This window comes from Manis pentadactyla, chromosome 10 (assembly GCF_030020395.1).
Source record: "Manis pentadactyla isolate mManPen7 chromosome 10, mManPen7.hap1, whole genome shotgun sequence".
In the NCBI taxonomy this organism is placed as follows: Eukaryota; Metazoa; Chordata; class Mammalia; order Pholidota; family Manidae; genus Manis; species Manis pentadactyla.
In genome coordinates this window covers 78,826,394-78,849,443 of record NC_080028.1, presented here as the reverse complement: position 1 = coordinate 78,849,443, position 23,050 = coordinate 78,826,394, and the positions used below count along the sequence as shown (strand labels likewise).

The 23,050-nt window shown below is 44.6% G+C and overlaps 1 protein-coding gene across 2 annotated transcripts in view; it reads right to left on the bottom strand.

Annotated features, from left to right (window-relative positions):
• PRKCB (protein kinase C beta) overlaps positions 1 to 23,050 on the bottom strand; it is a 308,913-nt gene that overhangs the window by 231,791 nt on the left and 54,072 nt on the right. The gene's annotated exons all lie outside the window — the stretch shown is intronic.

Sequence of the window (23,050 nt, the reverse complement as noted above, 5' to 3'; positions counted from 1 at the left end):
GCCTTCAATAAAGGTTGCTCCAGCCCCACCCGCAGATATGCTGATTTAATTGGTTAGAGGTAGGGCCAGGGCCCTGGGACTTTAAAAGCTCCCTACGTCAGTTGCACACACAGTCACCAGTGACAACGTTCTGATTTGGCCAATGTGAGGTGACATTCTGAATCCACAGTACAGACACGTCCTCCAGGTGACTCTATGCTCAGCCAGGTTGCGTGTGACCAGAGGTTCCCAGTGAACCTGCCACCCAAAACAACCCCCTCCCTTCCCCAGCCATCACCCACTCAAGCGAGGACTCCAGCATTTGCAAAGTCCAGGTACATAAAAGAAAGTACAACTTTGTTCAAGAAGTAAGAGCTCTGTTTTCTAAATGAAATCAAATATAGTTATTTCTGAGAGTATGTGGCTGACAGTCCTATGGTTTCCTCCTCCTTTTCTCCCCACATATGGTCCCAAGGCCTCAATCAGAAATCACACTGACAAGCTATCATGGCTCACACCTGCCCTCTAGTTCCCCCATTACTGCCACCCCACACTACCGGAGAAGGCGTGCATTCTAACACATTCCCTATCTAACCTGATGTGCAGAGCAGTCCAAGAAGGGCAAAACATTTATAAATTGAAAATATTTTATAGAATTATTATAATAAACACCAGGACATATACTTGAGAAAGCACAATTTCTAAGAATCAAAGAACAAAGAATATCTTCCTCTTACAATTACTATTAAAATGATAATTATTCCCTGAAGGAGGTGCTCTTGATGCACTTGCACAAGATTCCTTTGCAAACATACTCTGGCCCTTTGCAGCCAACAAAGCCAGGCCTGAAGCTGACAGTGCTTGAATATGTATAAGGAAGCTCCAGGGAGTAAAATAAGGGGAAGTAGAGCTTTTAATGTCCTAAAAACTGAAGAAACACTTTTTCTCCAAAGTCTGAAAATCAACACTTCTCTTAAAAATGTTAGACACCAGCAGGGTGTCCCTAGAGAGAGGCTATGGCAGAATACCCTTCATGCTCTGCTATGACCACTAATTCCATTTCTCTGCAAGGGACCTAACTGGAGAAAGCAAAGCATTTATACTGAAAGGATAACAGACAGAATCAAGCAAGGCTAGGAAGGAAATCCTCCATTGCTCAAAGGGCAAGTTCTATAAAAAGAATGTCAAATGGAGGGATGGATGGACTGAGAGATGGATGGATGATGGATGGGTGGGTGCATAGCTGATGAATGGACGGACAGATGGATGGATACCAGTTCACACAAGTCGCAAAGTCAGGGCTCCGTGTGTCAGGCTATACCAGGGTTGAAAGTCTTCCTGTGGAAAAGTGTTTATTTTCTGCTTGAAAATATTATTTTCCCCAAATTTACTTACTTTTCCACTGTGGTTTCCTCCCAAATCTCCAAATCATGAAGCCTAACTATGTCAATTAAGATGTTTTTGGCTTCAGTGAACAGAGCAGCCAACTAAATGCTGCTTGAAAAAAGGAGGCTCATCCATAAACCTCGCTCCTGTTTCAAGCAGGCGTCTGGTGCTGTATGAGTGACTCAAGGAAGTCAGCACTCCACGCCAGAGTCACTGCAATTCTAGGCACCTGTTTAGAGTCATAAGGTGGCCATCATAGCGCCAACCATTATTTTCATGTTTGACAACCTCCAAGGCAGGAAGGAGGTGGGCTGAAAAAAAAGCTCTCTGGGGCCCATGCCCACCTCTAGACCAGTCACTGAAAAGGGAAAAGGGAATATCATGGGCCACTCATAATTTGTCCCTTGGGCACATTGTCACTAAACAAAACTAGGAATGAAGGGGGAATGGCTGTTGGATGGGCCACCATCATCTATGATAGCATCTGTTCCCACTTCTAAATCTCCAGATACCTACAAGGCCCCTCTCCAATCAGAACTGTGCCCTAATAATTCCCATGATATGTCCTTCAGAAAGACTCCAATATCCTGTTCCCTTGCTGGCCAAGTTTTCCACCTTCACCTCCTCAGCATCTTATTCTGGGCACTTAGGATTACACATGACAGAATCCCACTAAAACTAGCTCAAGCAAAAAAAAGAAGTTTGTTATAAGTAAACTAAGTACCTCACAGAAACCAGGGGCAGTGACTGTACTTTGGCTTCAATGCAGGATAGTCAGAAACCAAGGCAGCCACTTCCATCTCTCCGGTCCACACACCCTCTTGAGATGCCTCCACTCTTCTGTCTCTTCTGCAGTCAAGCTTTCCATGCTTCCTCGTGCACATCACACAGTCCTGAGTTGGCACATCCTTCCAGTCTGGTGTTGATGGAGGCTAGCTGGCATCTCTCAATGCAAAGTCCAAGTTTCCAGAGAAAGAATCAGGTGGAGCCATCCCTGGTCCATTAACAATGGGCAGGAATGGCGGGTCACACTGTTCAAACATGGATGCTAGGAACCTCCCCCAGGGGCCTGTTTCCCAAAAGTAGGGAATGCACAGGCCTCGAAGTCACCCAGAAAGGATATTTACAAGCTCTCTTTGTAGGAACATCACCCTTCTCCTGGGGCATCAGCTTCCAAGACCCGACAGGCGAAAAGGAAGGAAAACAGCAGTCATCCCCTGCAACCACCTGAGCGCCCCATCTCTTGGTAGCACGGCTGGCCGAGTGCAGCTGGAGACGAGGGTGGACGCCAGACCGATTGGCTCCCCTCGCTGTTCCCTCCTCCCTGCTCTGCCTCAGGCTGGCTCTTGCCCAGGTCCCTCCTCACACCCTCACACCCACCTAACTACACTCATGCTCACATTCAGCGCTCCACTCTCAGCTCCTCTGTGCCAAAGCGCTTTCCCACACAGGGGTCCCTGTCTTCCAGCTCACTCTCCACGCACATGTCTACCTCTGAAGCCAGCTCCATCTATTTTAAACTCCTGTAACTGTCTGCCATCTGTCTCGTCTGGAGGCCTCGTGGTCTACTGAGAGAATAGAATCAAATTTGGCAACAAGGAAATTGAAATCTAGTCCTGATCCCATTATCTCCAGAACCTTAGGACAATCCTGGTATCCTTCCTGTAGTGGATAGAGAAATCCCCCCTTGGTTCCTGAGGCTGTGGAGGGCATCCGAGGACTTGAAAGAGAAAAGGCTTGGATTGTGAGATGACAGTGGATAGTAAGGTCTTTGAGGGCCTTCACTGACCCCATGGCAGGGCGCTGCTCAGGAACTAATGGCTTCCTTTCTTTTCTTCCTTCTTTTCTTCCTCTACTTCCTTTACTTCTCTGACCAGACACTTCCCTAGTTTTGGGGGATCAGCCAATGAAGAATGGGAATCCTGAAGTCCATCCTCAGGCAGTGACGTTTGGAAAGGGTTACCGTGGCAATCAAATCTGCCACTTGCTTTCTGAATGACCCCGAGCAGGTCATCAGCCTCTGGGAGCGTCAGATCCCTTCAAATGTGACACGACATATCTGTTCAATCACAAGGAGAGACTATAATATTGTCAAGGTGTGTCTCTAATTTTGACACAGTAATAGTACCTACCACATGATGTGGTCGTGAGAATTAAACAGACCCAGTGCTAACCAATAACAACAACAATAATAAATGTTTTCTCCATATGGGATACTGCACAAAGAGCTTTGCATGTTATTAATTCATTAGAACTCTGTGAGGCCCAGAATCAGTGCCAAATGCTTTCACTTGGAGACACAACATAGATGGAAGAAATCTAGAAAGACAGATACTGAAAAACAAATTTAACTTCTTTCCTAGAATCTGTGGACAAGTCATGGAAATGCTCGTCAAAAGAGCACCTCCACAAGTTTAGGTGTGGAAGAAAAGCAAATCAACCTGTAGCACCTGCTTATCCACACAAGGTGAGGCAGACTTGGGGTGTTAGAAACCCTGGGCCCATCAGTCCCCCACCACCACACACACACTGCCTGCCATCTTTGCTCAAGCTATTATCTTCCCCAGATGAAAGCTTCCCACGTCCAGAAGACACCAGCTGGCTGGCAGACAGCTGACTTCCATGCACGGAGATTACTAGGAGGTCTGATAGTCACATGAGTCTCTACAAATCCTGTTTTGACCACAGCAGATGGTAGAAGCAGCATTACAGATGCAAAATGTCACAGGAGATTTCTAGGAGGTTCCATCAGGGGGTCACATTTTACAAGACACTGTCAGCTACTACCTTCTAGGTTCTCGCTCCTCCTCTCTGCCTCCCTCCCACAGGGTTGCAGGGACCCCAAAAGCCTAACCCTTCTATTCGCAGAAGAGTTGGCCTCTTCTCTTTGAAACCCAGGTACTGGTAGAAAGGAAATTTCACCTTCTCCCAAAGGTTTCATCAAAATATTTTCCCATGTAAAAATTGGTCCCTTCCAAAATGAAACTGGGACAACTTATTTTCTATCCAAGAAATATTCATTGAGCATCTACTATATGCCAGGCACTATCCTAGACTCTGAGGCTACAGAAGCGAATAAGTTAAGATGATACAACAGTCTCAAGTTTTTGCAGGTCTGATTATGTATTATTATATTAACATGCATTGAGGGATTTCTGTATTCCAGACACTGCTGAGAGCTTTCTATGCATTGTCTTTGTTCTGCATGACCCCCTGTGAGGTATTTCATTTCTATGTGACAGATGAGAAAACTGAGGCTCAGAAAGGTAAATAAACTAAGACCCAGCTGGAAAGCAGTGGGGTTCAAAGTCAATCCCAGGTCCATGTGTCTCAAAAGTTCACATTTTCCAGCCAGTGTGCCCAGGAAGCTACATCAGCCTCTAGTTTCCAATTGCTCAATACCTCCCCGGGTCTCAGTAATGGACCCCAAATTCTGCATTTAAAATGTTCCTAACCCCTTATCCACGGTTTTACTTCCCATGGTTCCAGTTCCCCGTGATCACCCATGGTCCGGAAGCAGATGATCCTCTTTCTGACTTCAGTAGCTTCACACAACACATCACAAGAAACAAGACCTACATCATCCACCTCATTTCGTTTCATCACACAGGCATTTTTCATCTCGTATCATCACAAGAAGGGGAAGTCCAGCACAATAAGATATTTTGAGAGAGAGAAAGACAACATTCACATACATTTTATTATGGTATACTATTATAATTGTTCTATTTTATAATTAGTTATTGTTGCTAATCTCTTACTGAGCCTAATTTATAAGTTAAACTTTATCATAGGGATATATGTATAGGAAAAACATCATATATATGTATGTGGGGCTCAGTACTTTCTGTGGTTTCAAGCATCCACTGGGGGTTTTGGAACATATCCCCCAAAGATAAGAGGAACTAACAGATTTCCTATGATGATTTCCCACAAATGCCTTTCAGCCACCTCAATTTCTGCCACAGTGAAGGACTAACTTTTCCAGGACACATCCCTCATGCTTTCTCTTCCCTGGGTCATGCCTTATGCAATGTCTTCTTACCAATATCTCCTCCCTCTCTCTTCCATTCTAAAATTCCAGCTCCAGCTCCTTAAACATGAGATACAAAAGTCACCTTCTTAGTTTTGCTTATGAGAAAAAAGCAACTCCTGTATTATTCATATCCAGTGCCAGGCCAGAGTGCCAAACTAAAATCATGTATTGAGGTTATTATTGCAGGTCATAAAAAAAAATTCACCTTCTTCAGGAAGCCCTCCCACCTAACAGAGGTTTGCTTTCCAGCCTGTGTTGCCCACTCACACCTTTTTCGGCCTTGCCCCCACCCTTATAACTGCCTCTTGTACATTTTAGGCACTCACAGACAGCTTCTCTGCTCCTAATAGTGGTCACTTCCTTATATGATCCTGAGTTCCATTCCTGTGAGGATCCCCTAATACACATACCACAGTGCCTTGCATAAACTCTTGCTCAATAAATGCTTGCTGAAATAACTCTGTAAATTCTTGCATTTCTACACATTTCAAAAATATTTCCAAAGCCTGTGTCCCCAGCCCTGGGCCCCCCTCTTCTCCCACTGGAGTCCACAGGAGCTCTTGGGAAAAGCTCAGCACTCTCTATGACTACAAGTATCACTGTATGCAACTGAGCCCCAATCTATGCTCTACGTCCCAGGTCTGAAGACCCACATGCCAACTAGTCTATGCCAATTGGACATCAGTTAAACACCTAAAGGGGGAACTCACAATTCCCTCAAAACACGGTACTCTTCCCACGATCCCCTTCTCCAAATGGCACCACCAGCCATTTAGCACAGAAATCTGGGAGCCTTTCCTGACTCCTCCCTCTCCTATGCCTCTCCCATATGTAATCAATCACTGAGATCTCTCAATAACACCCCCTAAATATCTCCCCAATCCTCCACCCACCTCTCCTTCCTCACTGCCACCCAGGCATCCTCAAGTCCTGCCTAGATTACCACCACCTCCCAAACCAAGGCCCTTCCTCCAGCTTTGCCTCTTGGAAATTCATCTTTCAACTGCAGCCAGAGTGGTTTCTAAAAGGCAAATCTAATCATATAATGCTTTAAAAAAAATAATAAAGACCTCTGTATCCTCAAAGTAAAATCTACACTCTTTAATTGGACATAGGAGCCTCTTATGGTCAGGTTCCTGCCTTCCTTTTCCCTCACCACATCCCCTACCCTCTAGCTATTCAAACACAGACACTCCGTGCCAGCCATGCCAAATTGATTATGCCCCCTCAGTTCTCCTGAGCCTTTGTATATGCGATGCCCTCTGCCTGGAGCCCTCTGCCCCTTCTTTTCATGCCTCCTTTACTCAGTTAAACTTACCATCCTTAAGGCTGGGCTTTGATATCATCCCAGTCCTGGAAGCCTTCCTGATGCCTTCAGCTAGGTGCCCCAACTCTGCACAACTCGGGACCCTGCACTTCCAGTGACCACAGCATGGAGGCGCTGCTTGGGCACCTGCTTATTAATGTTATCTTTTCTTCACTAGACAACGCTGTGGTAATGGCAGGGACTGTGCCAGCTGTGTTCTCTGTTGGACACCCTACCACCATGATCTTAGGCACAGCAGGTATTCAAGAAATACTTCAATGGATAAATAAATCAATGAATGTATACACTGCAGCTTTTGAGAAAACTCTTGATTAAAATGATCATGCAAACAATATTTTGAAGCCTGAGAGCTTGCTGGCAGACTGAGCTCCTTTACTTTTGTTTTTAAGAAGGCTTCACATTTGGAAGAGAGATGGGACCATCTAAGCAGGACCGCTGGGGTTAAGCATGTCATTGCTGACAAGCAGTGTCAAGAACAAAGTCCTTGGCAATCTTCTAGAAACTGTGGGAATACTTGCTCTCTTTCCAAGAAGGGAGCCAACCTTAAGCACACACATATCACGGTTAATGAGACAAGAGTCAAGCCTCAGAAGGGAATGAGCATCCATGGCCACAGATGCCCGATAATCAGTCAGGCTTGAGAGTGGCCCAGCAGGCATGTCCTGCAGAATGAAAAGGGAGAGCAATGCTTCCTCCTGGTGGTGATCCATTGAGACATTCCCAGGGAAAAGGACAGGTATCCCAGTGGATGGCACCTCAGGCAGAGATTTAATAAGGAGAAATAGCCCAAAAATGGATAACTTCAAAGCTTTCCTATTTTTGGCACTTTCCATTCCATCCCCCTTTCCCCAATCTCTCAACATCCTTCTAGAGGTGTGTTCAATTTTGCCTCCATTCAGGACTCAGGATTTGAGGTAAATTAGAGATTGGATAAATACCTATATACAAAAATGTACTAATTAGTGGTCAGATGTTGACAAAGAAGGCCTTATCTAATGGACTGCAAAGGGTCCAAGGAAATAGCCAACCTCAATAGCCTGTTAAATAGTTTTACCCAGATCCAGAGTGAAGCTATATGGGGTCTACCTATTAAATGAGCAAATGATTTGTGACTGGGTGGCCCTAAGGAGCCTTTGGATTCTAGAATCAGGAGCTAGAGATACTATGGTCTATTAGGAAGTAACGAAACAAAGATATTAGAGTCTTGTATTTGGGTTTTAAAAAATGAATTATACATGTCACTAGAAGAAACAAAAATGGGTGAGAAGAAGAGAGAAACATAGAAGTTTAGTTGTGTGGTTGTCCCGAGGTCAAAGGCTCTGATTCTCTCCCTCCTTCCAGGCATGTGGCAGCATAGCACCTGCCCACCCCCTATGAAATCAGGAGTGGCCATGTGTCTTGCTTTGGCTGATGATACATGGTCAGCAGTGATAGGTACTTCCCAGAAGAGCTTCAAGAGCCATTACAAGACTTGCCAAGGTCGCTTGTCCTTCCTCAATGATTATTATGGAAGCATGCTTCAAGTTAGAGTGTCCACTGGCCAAGGCTCTTTGTGACATAATGAGCAAGCCCTCCCCACCTCCCAGCCAAACCATGCTGATCTTAGTTGGGGTTAGAAATAAAGCCAGGAAATACAGAGATGCCAACAACAGTTCAGTATTAGGAAAAACTCTGTGATTACTACAGCTTTCCAAACATACTCCTTTGAGAGCAGGATGTTAGTAACTCAAGACTGGACAGTCACTAGAGACAAGCTATGAAGGGGACTCGAGCATTAGATGGTACAGTGAGTACTTATTTAACCTTCTTTTAATAGCAATACCACATATCCCTCTGAAGAACTATCCCTTTCTACCCTTAGACCACATAATTCCACCCTGAACTCCAATAGTGCACAAGGGTGGGCAATCAAAACACTACTCTCTAACTGGCTCTGGCAACCGATTCAGATGCAGTGAGATGCAACCAGAGAGATGAAGGTACCCTTTTGTGCATGAACTTGAATGTGGAAGAGATGTGAGCAGAGCTTCCAGAGCTATCTTGCTATAGAGAGGAGAGGGTCTTCTATTTAAGAATGGAGCTAATAGAGAAGGAGTGGAAATGGAGTGAGAGAAACCATGTCCTGGTAACATAATGAGCCCCTGGATCAAACCATACCTGAAGGGCAGAACCCTGGGAGTTTTCAGTTATATGAAGCAATGAATTCCCTTCTGACTTCAGTTAGTTTGAGTTTTCTGTCACCTGTAACCAAGACTCTTGCCTCATACAAAGGATAGTTGGAACGAATGAATTTTAAGTTTCCATCCCACCCTAAGATGTTAAGATTCAAACGTCAGCATTAGCTAGCTACCTCAGCATTAAATGGCATGGGTAGCTAGGAGGGGAAAAAAAAGTAGACATCAGCCACTGTCCCAACTGTGGAGCTATAACTGTAAATCAAACCACATCTCCTGATCCCTTGATAAGGTGCAGCATTGGGTTATGGGGGTAGGAGCTGGTGGGGCTAAAACCCTGGAAGAAGAGTGGTTTGCTGTTTCTCCTTTTGAGAATGTGTTGTCAAAGCAAACATATCATTTAGAAGCAATGCCACTGAAGTTTCTGCAGACTGTGCTGTAATGACCCCTACAGCCAGCACATGACCTTCAGTGCTGTCTTATTCAAAAGATACTGCCACCCTTTCATGTGCTCTCACTGCAAGAAAGTTCCCGTCAGTATTTCTGCTAGTGTTTGCATAGATCCGTAAGAATTCTACTGGAATAGATGATAGTTACAGAGTGTTCATCTGCAGACATCTTGGGTTTGGTTCACACCATGTCTTCAAAAAAAAAACACGAAATTTTACATGAAGTCCAGACTCTTGACTTCTCTTGAAAAACTAGGAGAGCTGGTAGCCCTGGGCTCCCATTTCCACAGAGCAGAGATTACCTCCAACTTTCTGGAAGAGCTTCCAGAAAGCTGGACGATTAGGTGCCCCTTCTAACAAGGCGCCCATTCTCCAGTTCAACATGGCACCACCACCACCAGTTTTACACCCAACCTACCTCACTTATTTAGGTCTGCCCGGGTCCTGCAGGAAGTGAGTTTACAATCCTTTTATGTTTCCATATTTGTTCACAGATGAACAAGAACATATCATTTTAATCAGCCAATGTCTTTTTTGAATACTGAATTTCAGTGTTTTCAGGATCTTCCAATAGTGCTCCCTGTACTGTAACACCAAACATCTCAGTAGGTGTTTAACCACAAACTGTCATGCTCCCAAGCCTTTGCTCAAAGTGTTCCCCCACCTGCCTGCCTTTCCCTCAACCTCTGCTGACTGGGAGCCAACTGAGCCTGCAAGATTCGACTCAATTGCCTTCTTCTTGTGAAAGCCCACCTTGATGCCAGCCCAAGAATGACGGTCCGGAACTAATGGCTCATTTCCTATCGTTCTTGTCATATGAGGGCATTCACTGTCACATCTTAGCCCTTACTTCTTTCCACTTTGCATCTCAGTTTTGCAGGGCCCAGGCTGTCTCTTCACAAGACCAAAGGCTCTCTGAGGACAAAGATGAAGCCTCCAGCACCTTAATAATAACTTACTTAGCCACTAGCTGCCAGCACTTTACCTGCTTTTCTCACTTAAACCCCACCACACCCCCTAGGAAGTGGATCCTATTAACATTTGAAAAATGATTAAACTGAGGCAGTTTTCTTAACCACTATGCTACCTGGGCACGCTGCCTGTTACCCTGTCTTTAGAAGGCAGTAGAATCTGCAGGGTGGAACTGAACATTTCCACCAGTTTCTGCAGGACTCTTGAAAGGCTGGCTTTCCCTTCTTCCACCCCTTTCCCCAGTCTCTGCCCCAGGCCCCAGGGGCCCTGCAATGGGCTGTCTCCCCCACCCTCCCCAGAGAGCCTGCAGAGAACACCACTCTGCTCCCACATGCCACCTGACAGCAGAGCTGGGTAACCTTCCTCATCACACGAGCCTTTCCAGAAGCTCTGCTTCCCTCTGAAATTACATTAAATTGTTCCATTAGTGTCAAAAAAGGAAGATGCATGATACTTTTATGAATTTCCTTTTTTAAAGAAAGTTATCTTCAGAATTGTGCTCGTGCTGACTGCTTCCAGAAAGTTGGAGGTTATTTGGGGGCAGAATTTATTTGCAGAAAACCACAAAATCAGTCTAAATGCCAGAGTTTATTCCAGTTGGCTTGCCTGAATCAATACAGATGCGATAATGCAAAATCACAGAAGTCGACTTGAATAGACATTTCTCCAAAGACCATATACAAATGGCCAATAAACACATGAAAAGATGTTCAACATCACTCATCAGTAGGGAAATGCAAATTAAAACCACAATGAGATACCACCTCACACCCATTAAGATGGCTACTAAGGAAAAAAAAAAGGAAATAACAGGTGTTGGTTAGGATGTGGAGAAATTAAGACCCTTAGAGAGACTGTAGGTGAGAATGCGAAATGGTCCAGATACTGTGGAAAACAGTATGGGATTTCTGCAAAACAATTTAAAATACTATTACCATATGATCCAGCAATTCAAATTCTGAGTATATATACAAAAAAATTAAAAGCAGGGCTTGAAAAGACACCTGGTCACCCAAGTTCACAGCAGCATAATCCACAATAGCCAAAGGCTTCAGAAGCAACCCAGTGTCCCTCGATGGATGAATGATGAACAAACTGTGGCGTATGCATATAATAGAATACAGTGCAGTCTTAGAAAGAAAGTAAATTCTGACACCTGCTACAACATGGATGAACCTTGAGGACATTATGCTATGCGAAATAAGCCAACCACAAAAAAATAAAAACACTAATACTTAGATGAGATTTTGAGAGTAGTTAGAATCATAGACACAATAAGTAGAGTAGTGGTTGCCAGGGGCTGGCAGGAGGGAGGCACAGAGAGGTGTTATTTTGTGGGCTGAGTTTTAGTGTTGCAAGATGAAGAGAGTTCTGGAGACGGGGTGCATGACGCTGTGAATGTGCCTGACACTGCCAGACCATACACTTAGAAACGGTCAAGACGGTAAATATTATGTTGAGTCTTTTTTACCACAATTTTTTTAAATCATGAACTCAGGAAGACACCTCTCTTTATGAGAAAATGGTTCAAACAGGAAAGGACTTGGGGAGAGATTCATCGATGTCCTGTAGAGCACAGGAATTTGGATTCTCGTTGAGGGAGGGCTGGAGACAAGTGGTTGGGAGGAAACTGCCATTCCCAAAGAGCCTCTGTCCTCAAAACCAAAAGTTATGAAAGCCAGAAATCTCGCGGGAGTCCCTGCGGCACCCCGTACACAGACCACACATGGTGGAGGAGGGGTGCCGAGTGGAGCAGAGGCAAAGCCAGGGACTGTCGTGCCACAGGCTGGAGAGGGGCTGCCTGCTGCAGTGGCCTGGAGCTGCTAGGGCCCCAGAGACAAGCAGGGCTCCTGGGGGACTGACGGAGGAGCACATGAAGATAAGTCTGCCCCTCCCATCTAAGCTCCATCTATCTCCTGCCACTGCTGGGTATCTAAGCTGCCAAAGCAAATTTCTAAAGAGCTAAACTCTTTCTTTCCCTTTAGTCAGAGGCTAAAAATGGTAAAAATGCCCAAACTGGCAAAACCCATCTCAGTGGTCAATACATACAAACAAACACAGAGCAGCTCTGCCAGAAACAGGAAACAGCAAAGCTCCTTTGTGCATCCATTCACTCAAAAGCATTCATCATCTCCAGTCACAAATCAGACACGATTCCTGTCTGATGGAGAAAGCACACAAAAATTAGCCAGTTTTGTTTGTTAAAAATTAATAGTTATAAAACCACAATGTACAGAAAATGCTATGAAGGAGATAAATTTGTCACAATGATGAAGACGAAGGGGAATCCTTCTGTGGCAGGTCTGGTAGTTGCACACCCAATGTCCATCCCCTCTTCCTTCTTACTAACAGAACCCTGGTAGCGTCCAATATTCCTAGATAAATGCATTCTAACTCCCAGCCTCATTTTCAGTCCTGACTAATAAGATATAGATGGATCCCCAAAGAGTGTCACTATCCCTTCTCAGTAAAAAAGACAATACTTTGCAAGGAAAAGAGTTTGGGCCATTCCATGTTCTTCATGCCTGGAATGTAGAATAAAAGCTTGGAGGTTCTGCAGCCATTCTGTCACATGCTGTGATCAAATTACCTGTTAAGGCTACTGGAGCAGGAAGATCAAAGGAGCCTCAGTCCTTAATAATGTCATTTATTTGCTCTACAAGTTCTGGTTTACCTACACTTCCACCTGACTTTTTTTTCCTGCTTTTTGCTTGATCCTTTCTTATTTCTGCAATGATATGTTGCTTTTGTATAATATGAAAAACTAATAAAGTATACTTCATTGTGAAATATACAAATACCTGGTTATATAACAGAGATCATGGAAGTATATTCAGAAACTCTATCCAGTATTTTTGTCAGACTCAAGGAAACTTTGGAGATTTTTTCCCAGATTCTTCCATGACTCTGTTCAAACAGGAACCTCAGTAGTCAAAGCACCTTCACATAGTATCTTCTCAGGTATATTTATAAGTAGAGCTATTCATTTCGTTTGAGATGCATCTTAGGAAACCTTCCAAAAGTAATAGAGCTACAATTACTTTCTTACATAAACAACTTTCCCTCTGGATCCTCAACAATTTATCCTTTACATCACACTGTGAATGAGGCCCCAAAATAATTTGATGGATAATACACTTACATGATTTTTTAAACAAACACATGAACTTAAACAGCAAAATGAATGTTTTGCTGTCAAAGTACTGACTTCAGAAGGTTTAATAAGGAAAACTGGGTCTAAATGGAATTCCTAAAGAGGTATACCAGAAACATTTTTTAATCATGACAGATTCATTAGAATAAGTGAGTAGCCAAAGTATGTTTGAAGCCTAGCATCACAAAGATCTTGAATCATGTAAGTGTTAGGGCTATGAACTTCTCTCAATGCATAGCATTAGCTGATCTCCTAAGGCTTTTCCACCTAGCATTCTATTTTTCTTCATTTGTAGGTTCTTTGCAATTGTAATTTTGAGTCCTATTTGATTCAATAGTTACTTAAGAATGACATTTTTAATCTGCTTGGTTGTTAGTTTTAGTTGGATATGTATTTCATTTCATCCTCACAAAATGGTTAACCTAATAAAAGAGTGAGTCCTTATTCATAACCCAATTCTACTCAACAATGGAAACTTGGTCACATGGAGTTGACTGAAATTCAGGGGCAAAGTAGTAAAATCAGTCTCTTCTAGAGGACCTAGCCCATTCATCAAGGACAGGTCATTACTTCCTGGGTTTTCCCATGGAAAATCTCTTGCCATCCCAGTTTCCTTTATATCCTGGGGGTTTCCTTTCAGCCCTCCAAGTATGGGAAACCCCCGTTCACAAGTCAAATCACCTCTCTTGCTCAGAGTCACAGCATCGATTTACTTAAACAAAATGACCCCTGACTGCCTCGAGGAGGTCTTTCACTATCCTTGCTGATGAAGCCCATTCATTAAGATCCTGTATTTTCCTCTCATCACAGTAACTTGAAGTGTTTCTTCAACCTATTCAAAACATTCTGGGCGAGTAGCTAAGACCATGGAGAAAGACAAACAAGTCAAGTGAGAAATGCTTTGATTGGTCCATCACATGCCTTCAACTTGGAGGTAAGCAGATGTTTCTAAGGCAGACACGGGATTCTTTCTCATTATGAACCGGCTTTATGAGATCACTTACCCTCTGACACCCTTCAACCTCTTGCCATAAAGTGTAAGAAACATCTGATCCTCTCTCTGGACCTCTGATGAAACATTTTCTCAACCAAGTACAAATGAAGGTCAGTGCCACTGTCTTAAATGCAGACCATCTGGAAAACTGAAGATAAGTCACAAATGGACTTTTGCCAGTGACCACCACCTGGCATGTGGCTCCCCAGCTCTGCTGTTTGTCTTTGTCACTCAGATCTGTCCAGGCCAATGCCATTCATAATCTGGGCCCACGGTCCCTCCTAATCTCTGAATGGACATCCTTTCTTTAGCTGCTCCTGGCCAGGCCATATGGACAGGGAGCTTGGCCAAAATCACAGAAAGGCTTCTCTGAGTCAATACGTCCCAACTCAAACACACCAGGGTTGCCGATGCCATGAGCCATGATGCAGTCATAAAATAGAATAAAGACGTTCTTGACATGCTGGTACGGCCCAAACTCCAAGGCATATTGCTTTGGTTTTTGTTTATTTGGGGGTTTTGGGGGGGTTTTTTTGGTTTGAAACTTTTTTTAATTAAGCTATCATTGACATACAATCTTATGAAGGCTCTACATGGGCAACACTGTAGCTTCAACATTCAATCCATATTACCAAGTCCCCACTGACAACCCCACTACAGTCACTGTCCATTGGTGTAGTAAGATGCCACAGAGTCATTACTTGTCTTCTCCGTGCTGTACTGCCTTCCCCGTGACCTACCTATATTGTGAGTGCTAAGTGTAATGCCCCTTAATCCCCTTCTCCCTCCCTCCCCACCCACCCTCCCTAACTCCTTCCCTTTGGTGTATTGTTTTTAAAAAGCAAGATAAGCTAACACGTGAATGTGTTCCTTTGGAGGACAGAAAAATAGATGCATATGATTTATATGTACATTATGGACTACTTCCAGAAATATACACCAGAGATTGGTAACAGAGGTTGCCTATAGGGAGATAAGCTGAGTGGTGAAGGGTCAAGGGTAGGAGAGAGACTTTACAAAGTAAACCCTTTTGTCCCTTTCTAATTTGGAACCAATAAGTGCATATAACTATTTGAAATTTAATTAAAACTATCCTGAAAAGAGATCAGAGATACAGACATATTAACAAGCAAATATATTGCTTCATAAAAGATGCCACTGCTCTATATGCCTTGACTTACAAAGATGTTTAAATACATTAATTGTGGGGGATGAGCAGCAGATTTCAGAATAATGTGTTTTAATTTGGGTTTCTAATTTTAACTTGAAATACACATAAGTGTTAATTAAAATCTGCATGAATATAAATATTAAAGGTTGGCTTTTTCATGCATAGTGGACTAATGGGTGATTTTTATTTTCTTCTCTTGGAATATCTTCAATTCTTAATTGTTCTGTAATAGGCAAGCAGTTGAGGACTTTAAACCACATTTTCAAATTTAAGAAATGAAGAATCCGTGTTACCCTTTTGTTCTACACACTCTACTCCCTCCTAGGCAAGGCAGTGGTTTCAACACCGCAGGACTTCACAGTGAATAAATACCTTATGTGGATGTGGAGGGACAGCAGAAGGGCTGCCAGGAGACATCCCCGTGGCCAGAAGCTGAGCAAGGGAGGCAGGATTTCAAAAAGCACAGCCGTAAACCTCGGCATAAAATAAGCAGCCAGGCTCTCATTTCAGCCATGTAAACAGTAATGTGTATTCATTAAAACTGCATTAGTCTAAGGAGTCCCCAGAGATCGGGGCTAACGGGAGGGTGTGGAGGCTGCCAACCACACCTGCTGTTTCCTAACACAATGCAAACATGCCACAGCCAGAGAAGGGCCACCAGAGGGGCGTCACAGCTCCCGTCAGTCTTGTTAAACGTAAACAGAGATTGAGAAAAGGGAAGCAGCCAGGAACCCAAGTAACTGGCTTGCCTGGCCTCCACTTATCCTGCTAAATGGTTCTCAGAGAAAATGTGTGCCCCAAATGTGAGGCCTGGTGGGTCTCCTGCAGAGCTGGACCAGACCATGTTAAAGACACCACAGACAGGCTTCTCCCCCTTCCCCTGGAAGCCTGGCAAAACCTAACCTAGGGAAAACCAACCAGGGAGGAGACTTGAGGCCCACACGTATTGAAGGCATACTGTTCTAAGGGCTGGACACATCTTAACTTAAACCTCCCAGAGCCTCTGTGAACGGGGTACCAGTATTATCCCCACTTGTGCATGGAGAAAAGGAAGCACAGAGAAGTCAAATAATCTGCCCTCAGTCACTAAGGCTCAGAAGCAGCCTCACTCTGGAGTTCACCATCTTGTTCATGACACCATGCTGCTCCTTCCACATCCTGCCGACCACCCCATTCAGACCAGAGTATTAAGCTGGTGACCCATGACCCCATGCCAAGGACCTTCTGGGTAGCTAATGAGAGAACCACAACCATCAAGTCCATTGAATCCACAAATGCCAGTGGCGGGCTGTGTTTGCCACATTGTATAGACTAAGCTACTGGGACTAAATAGGCTTTGGGGAATATTTCCACATTCTGAGAAGGACTCTCATACCCACGAATGGAGACTGAGGCCACCTCTGCCCCCTGGCAGGTGACACAAAGGGCACATGACTTAAGCTAAGGAAACCCAGAGGAGTGGCAATGGCTCCCAGAAGCAGGGAGCAGTTTCCTTTTCATTTTGCAATGCATGAAGCCAAAAGTCACCTGAGCAGGAATTCTGAGATGCAGGCCCAGGAGAGGAGCCAGGAGGTCCGGACAGATGCTCCAAAGCCTCCCCCACTGAGCCAGAGAAGCTGGAAGAGCTCCTTCCCCAGAAGAACCAGCAGCTCTGAGCTCACTTGTCTCTCTCCTAAGCTCTCTCTACTTAGAGCTGCTTTCAAGGTCAGCAAGTCTGACGGTAACTGTTTTTGTCACATCACGCTCTTTTCCCACACTCATGAACAACTTCCCCAAAGCCTCAGGAAGAACAAGCCCCTGCGCTTCACGGCTCCAGATCTCTGTCCTCACCCAGTAACGGACACCACTGAGGGATCAGCATCCCGTGCTCCCACCTCGACTGACTCCCTCCTCCCAAGTACTGGTGGTATATGGGCCCATCACTCGCCCCTCTTCACTGCCCACCAGATCTCAGCTGGACCAATCAGATTCTTCCACGGACTTTGGAATCGAGGCTGAGATTCAAGGGGATGAACCCATGGCATCTATGAGATGTCACCTTCCATCTGATATGCAGAGGAAGAAACAAGGAATGCAGGTGTGTGCCCAGGCAAGAATAATGCAGATAGACAAGAAGCAGAGATCAGAGATGGGCAGCCCCAACCGTCTTCTGGTTCCGTGGGTCTCTTCCCCCTCCCTTCCATGGGGCTGACCTTCCCCATGGGCCCAAGCAATGTGCTCACATTCCTCCACTAGACTGCCCCTCTAGCTTTAGCTGACTCGAATTGGTGTCTGTTACCTGCAACCAAAATAGCTCTCATTCTCATGGGCCATGAAGCCCTCTGGCTGATACACCCAAATAGCTGGAAATAAATTAACTGAAGAGGAAACGACATGCCAAAGGTAACAGCAAACAGGGTGTGAGTGAGTCCAGGCTGAGGGGAGGCTCTGAGGAAGATCAATTCAGCCAGTGTCCATTAAACACCTATCAACTGAGGCTGCGCTGTGATGGGCACAATGGATTACTCAAATGAGGACCCTGCCATCAAGCAGCTTACAGTGAAGGGGAAGGATTCCCCAACAGAGCCATTAGTGAGAAGTAAAGGGCAAAATGCAATTAAGGGTTAAACCATCCCCTTTGGCAAAAGGTGAGTTCTGAGAAGGTGAGCTCCTTGGTGGACACAAGGGGGCAGAGCACAGCCCAGAGAGGGGTAAACGGCAGCACCTTTAAGGAAGAAGAGCTTCTTGGGGAGAGTAAGACCAGTTTGGCTGCACTGAGGGTCCAGGGAATGGAGGGACCTTAGAAAGTGAGATGGCTGGGAAACCGCCACAGAGGGAAGTCATGTCCGGGCAGAGGGACCACTCCTTCACCATGACATGCCACCTTTGTGGTATCTGCCATATCCACACAGCACTTGCAATACTAGTAATATTTTTCTTTAAATTGACTTACCTTTTAACTTAAAGTGCTTTTGAAATGGAAATGGTCTGAAAACGTTAAACGCAGAACATCATATGCCCCAGCAACTCCACTCCCAGGTACATACCCAAGAGAGGTAAGAACGTGTTCCCACAAAAATGGTACATGAATGTCCATGGCAGCACTATTTACAATAGCCCAACATCAGAAACAGCCCAGATGTCCACCAGCTGATGAAACAGGTACACAAAAGGTGATACATCATGCTGGAATATTTTTCAGCCATAAAAAGGTTCAGCCATATGCTACAAAGTAGATGAACCTTGAAAACATTATACAAAGTGAAAGAAGCCAGACACAAAGGACCACACATGGCATGATTCCACCTAGATGAACTGTCCCAAGTCAATCTAGAGACTGAAAGTAAGTTAGTGGTTGCCAGGGTTAGAGGGATGGGGGAATGCTCAATGCCTGCTCAGGGGTATGAGGGTGACGAAGATGTTCTGGAAGTAGACAGTGTGATGAATGCACAACATTGTAAATATAAAAGCCACTGAGTTGGTGAAAGTGGTGAATTTTAATGAAATTCAATAAAAGCTACTAATTTTAATAATTTTTTTAAAAGGCAAATAGAATGAAAAACAAGCATCTCTTAACATAACCAGAAGACTCAACCATAAAAACAAACACAACAAAACAAAATTATGTTAGTTTCTCCTCTCTTGACATCATCTGCCCTGGGGGCACCCTAGGCCCAAGGCAGATGGGCACTGAGGTGTCACAGAGTGTTAAGCGCACATGCGCATCCACCTGGGGCTCCCTGCTTGCCCCAATCGGAAGGATATGCAGAGAATGGAAAGGAAGTGTGTTTGCCACACTGTGACTTAGCATTCATGAGTGCCAGGCCCTACGAAATTTGCTGCCCACCCCAAACCCCACCTGGCACTTTGGGAAACTTTGCTCTAAATAATGAAACCAATGTCTGTGTGGTGCCTTCTATGTGCCAACTAATCGGCTGGACACTCTACATCGGGTAATGTCATTCATCTATCACCACAAGCATGTGGTCTCAAGTCCACTGACACAGTGGGGAGCCAGGAGGGGACTCATTCTAGAGAAGGTGACACTGACCACATATACATCAGGATGTGGTGAAAGAGAAAACTTCAGGAGAGAGGCAGAGACGTCACCCCAACACCCCTCCCTGTGGCAGCACTGTTTGAGGCTTTGGATGGAATATTTGGCTCCCCCCTTCAAAATTTAGATGTTGCAGCTTTCTCCCTAGTGTGATGGTATTTGGAGGTGGGGCCTTTGGAAGGTAATAGGTCATGAGGGTGGAGCCCTAATGAATGGGCCTAGTGCCAGGAAGCTTACTTCCACCCTCTGCTCTCCACCACGTGAGGATACACCCAGGAGACCATCTATGAGCCAGGAAGAAAACCCACTGGCCCTCGGACTTGCAGCCTCCAGAACTGTGAGGATAAACTTTTGTTGTTTAAGCCACCCAGTCTATGGTAATCTGTCGTAACGGCCCCAAACTAGGACATTTGTGACAGAGAAATATGGGAAAAAAACTCATACCTAGCAGAAGGGCTTAGTCAAGTGAAATAGAGCTATAGTTCACACCGTGAAAAACCTGTGTTGCAGGGTGGTATCTACTGACACAGAAGGTAGATCATGAACCATAAAGTGACATCAAGTTTGCAGTCTAGATTCGTTCATTCCACCATCAGGTTCTGAGCACCAACTGTGCAACAGGCAGTGTTCTAGGCACTGTGCACAAAACAAACTCCTGACCTCAGTGGCTTCTATGTCACTGGGTATGAGGTGAGCACCCTAAGGAAGTGCAGGAGGAGTGGAGGTTGTTGCTGGGTGTGTGACATCGTTCCTCACTCTAGTCCTTCTGCGCTCTTCTATGTTATGGTTTTTCTATATTGAGTATATGAGAGGTGTTTTGAAATAAAGAGAAAGCCCAAACCCCTTAGCAAGGTATCCGAGACACTCCTGAGTTGTGGCTCTGCCTCCCATCACAAGCCACATCCTGGCAGTACAGCCACACCTAGGAAGACCTCCTGTTGGGCCAACACACTCCACACAGGTGACTTTGCAAAAGCTGTTCATCTTATCATGGGGATAGTTTTGTAACATACAGAAATATCGAATAACTAGGATGTACACCTGAAACTAATAGGATACTGTGTGTGTCACTTAAAAATAAAAGCCATTCATCTGTTAGAGCCATCCTCCCCACATGCTCTGCCTGGCTTATAAAACCTCAGTGGGATCCCCTTCTGCAAATCACTTTTATTCACCTCCACACCACTCAGAAATCATCTCTCCTCTGCAGCATTTTCATAAGGAATCCCTGCCCCACTTCCAGCTGGTTAACTGCAGAACCACTACTCAACCCTCAGCCGGTTCCCCTCTGTGTTTCTTCCTTCTCCAAGGCCCTGGGGATTTCACCCATTTCTCTCCTCTTCAGTCTCACTCCCACACCTACCATCTGTGTGAAGTTTCTCTCCCCAACCTGCCACCCTGAACCTCGTAAACACACGTGCTTCCATGCTGCCCCAGAAGACAAGTTCACAGACCCTATTACTCCTAAGGGAAAGAGGACAATAAACTGACACACTGTTAAAACGCAGAACTTCTGCCACATTTTCTGCAGGGCCTACTGGGAGCCCCTGTTCCTCCCAGAGTTGGCTTGTTGGTTCCCTTCCCCCACAGATCCCACACTCAGACCAAACCTAGGGTCCCTGGTCCCTGAGATAGAAAGGCACCTCCCTTCCTGGCTCCTAGATGTCTGGAGCCCTTGATATTGTGGATGACTAAATCTCAGACCAAGAAAGGGCTTCACGTGCACCTGATCAATTTTGCTCAGCCCGGGCCTGATAAAGCAGTGGTTCTCAACCAGAGGCGGTTTGGATCCACCAAGCACATTCTGGCCATGACTGGAGAAATTTTTGATTGTCACAATGTGGGGTGAGTGATACCTGCATCTAGTGGGTAAAAGCCAAAGATGCTGCTAAAATCCTACAATGCACAGGACAGGCCCCAGTGAAGATTTAGGCAAACCAAAACATCAGTAGTGCTGAGGTTGAGAAATATTGCTCAACTAAACCCCTCCCAGCACTGGGAGCTCATTCCCCCCGCCCCTACCATCCCCACCCCCAGCCAGGCAGCACGCTGCTCCTGCACCCGGTGTTTCTGGCTAGAGAAGTCGCGGTGGACCTTGGGCACATGTCCTCCTAGGAGGGGGGTGGGGGGACCCTCTGCCATACACAGTTGAAACCTCCTAAAATCCTCGCTGCTTAGCTTACTCTGGAGGAGCTCAGAAAATGAATACAAAATCCCTCCTCCGCAATTTAATATATGATAAAAGCGGCATTTCAATTCTGTGGAAAGCAATGGATTATTCAATAAATGGTATTGGGACAACTGGCTGGCCATCTGGTAGAAAATAAAGCTAGATCCTCACCTCCCTTCTAAAACCAAAATAAATTCCAGATGGATTAAAGATTTAAATGAAAAAAAGAAGTTAAAGTAGTAAAAGAAAATATGGGAGAACTGCTCTATAATCTTGCTGAGGGAGAGGCCTCGCTAAGCAAGACACAAAATGTAGAATACATATAAGAAAATGTTCATAAATTTGACTAGAATGTTGAAATATCTACAGAGTGAAAAGTTCCATAAGAAACTGATTTCCTCAAAGTTAGAAAACCAATGTCATATACTATTATATTATATATAAAATACATGTCAGATACTTCCTTTAATAAAAACATGTTAAAATCGAAAAAAGTAGAAAACTAGGCAAAAAATAAGAAACTGTTCACAGGAAGAGAAATATGAAGAGTTCTCAAACATAAAAAGGTTCTCCTAAATAAAGAAAGGCAAATTAAGACAAGATACCCCAGTGAGACAGCAATTTTTTACTGATAACATTGGCAATACAGAAAGTCTGGTTGTATTCCATGCTGGTAGGATATGGGAATAACTTATCTGATGCAAGTGTGAACAGACTCACTATGGAAAGCAATTCAGCAGCATCAATCCACATTTGAAAGCACACCCCGTTTGCCCAAGTGACGCCATTGCTCCACACGTTTCCAAACCCACACAGGTGAATACAAGTAGGAATGTTCATTACCATATTTTTATAGCAGAAGAACGTGAACAATGCCAATGCCCCCTACCAGGAGACTGGTTAAACATATTATCATGTATTCTTAAAAGGGACTACTACAGAACTCTTAAAAATAAATGAGGTAGCTCTATAACTCAATTCTCAAGAGACACTATTAAAAGCAATGTATGAAATGGCATTGTAATATATTTCGCATTGTGTAAAGCAAACTGGGTAGGTGCATTCTCTCAGTCATACCCTCAACTGATATTTACTAGGCACCTACAATGTGCCAGGCACTGTTCCACATGGTGAGGACACCACCAGGAGTAAGTCCATCAAAGCACAGGTGGGTTGCACATGCTTGGAAGGAAACACAGGAA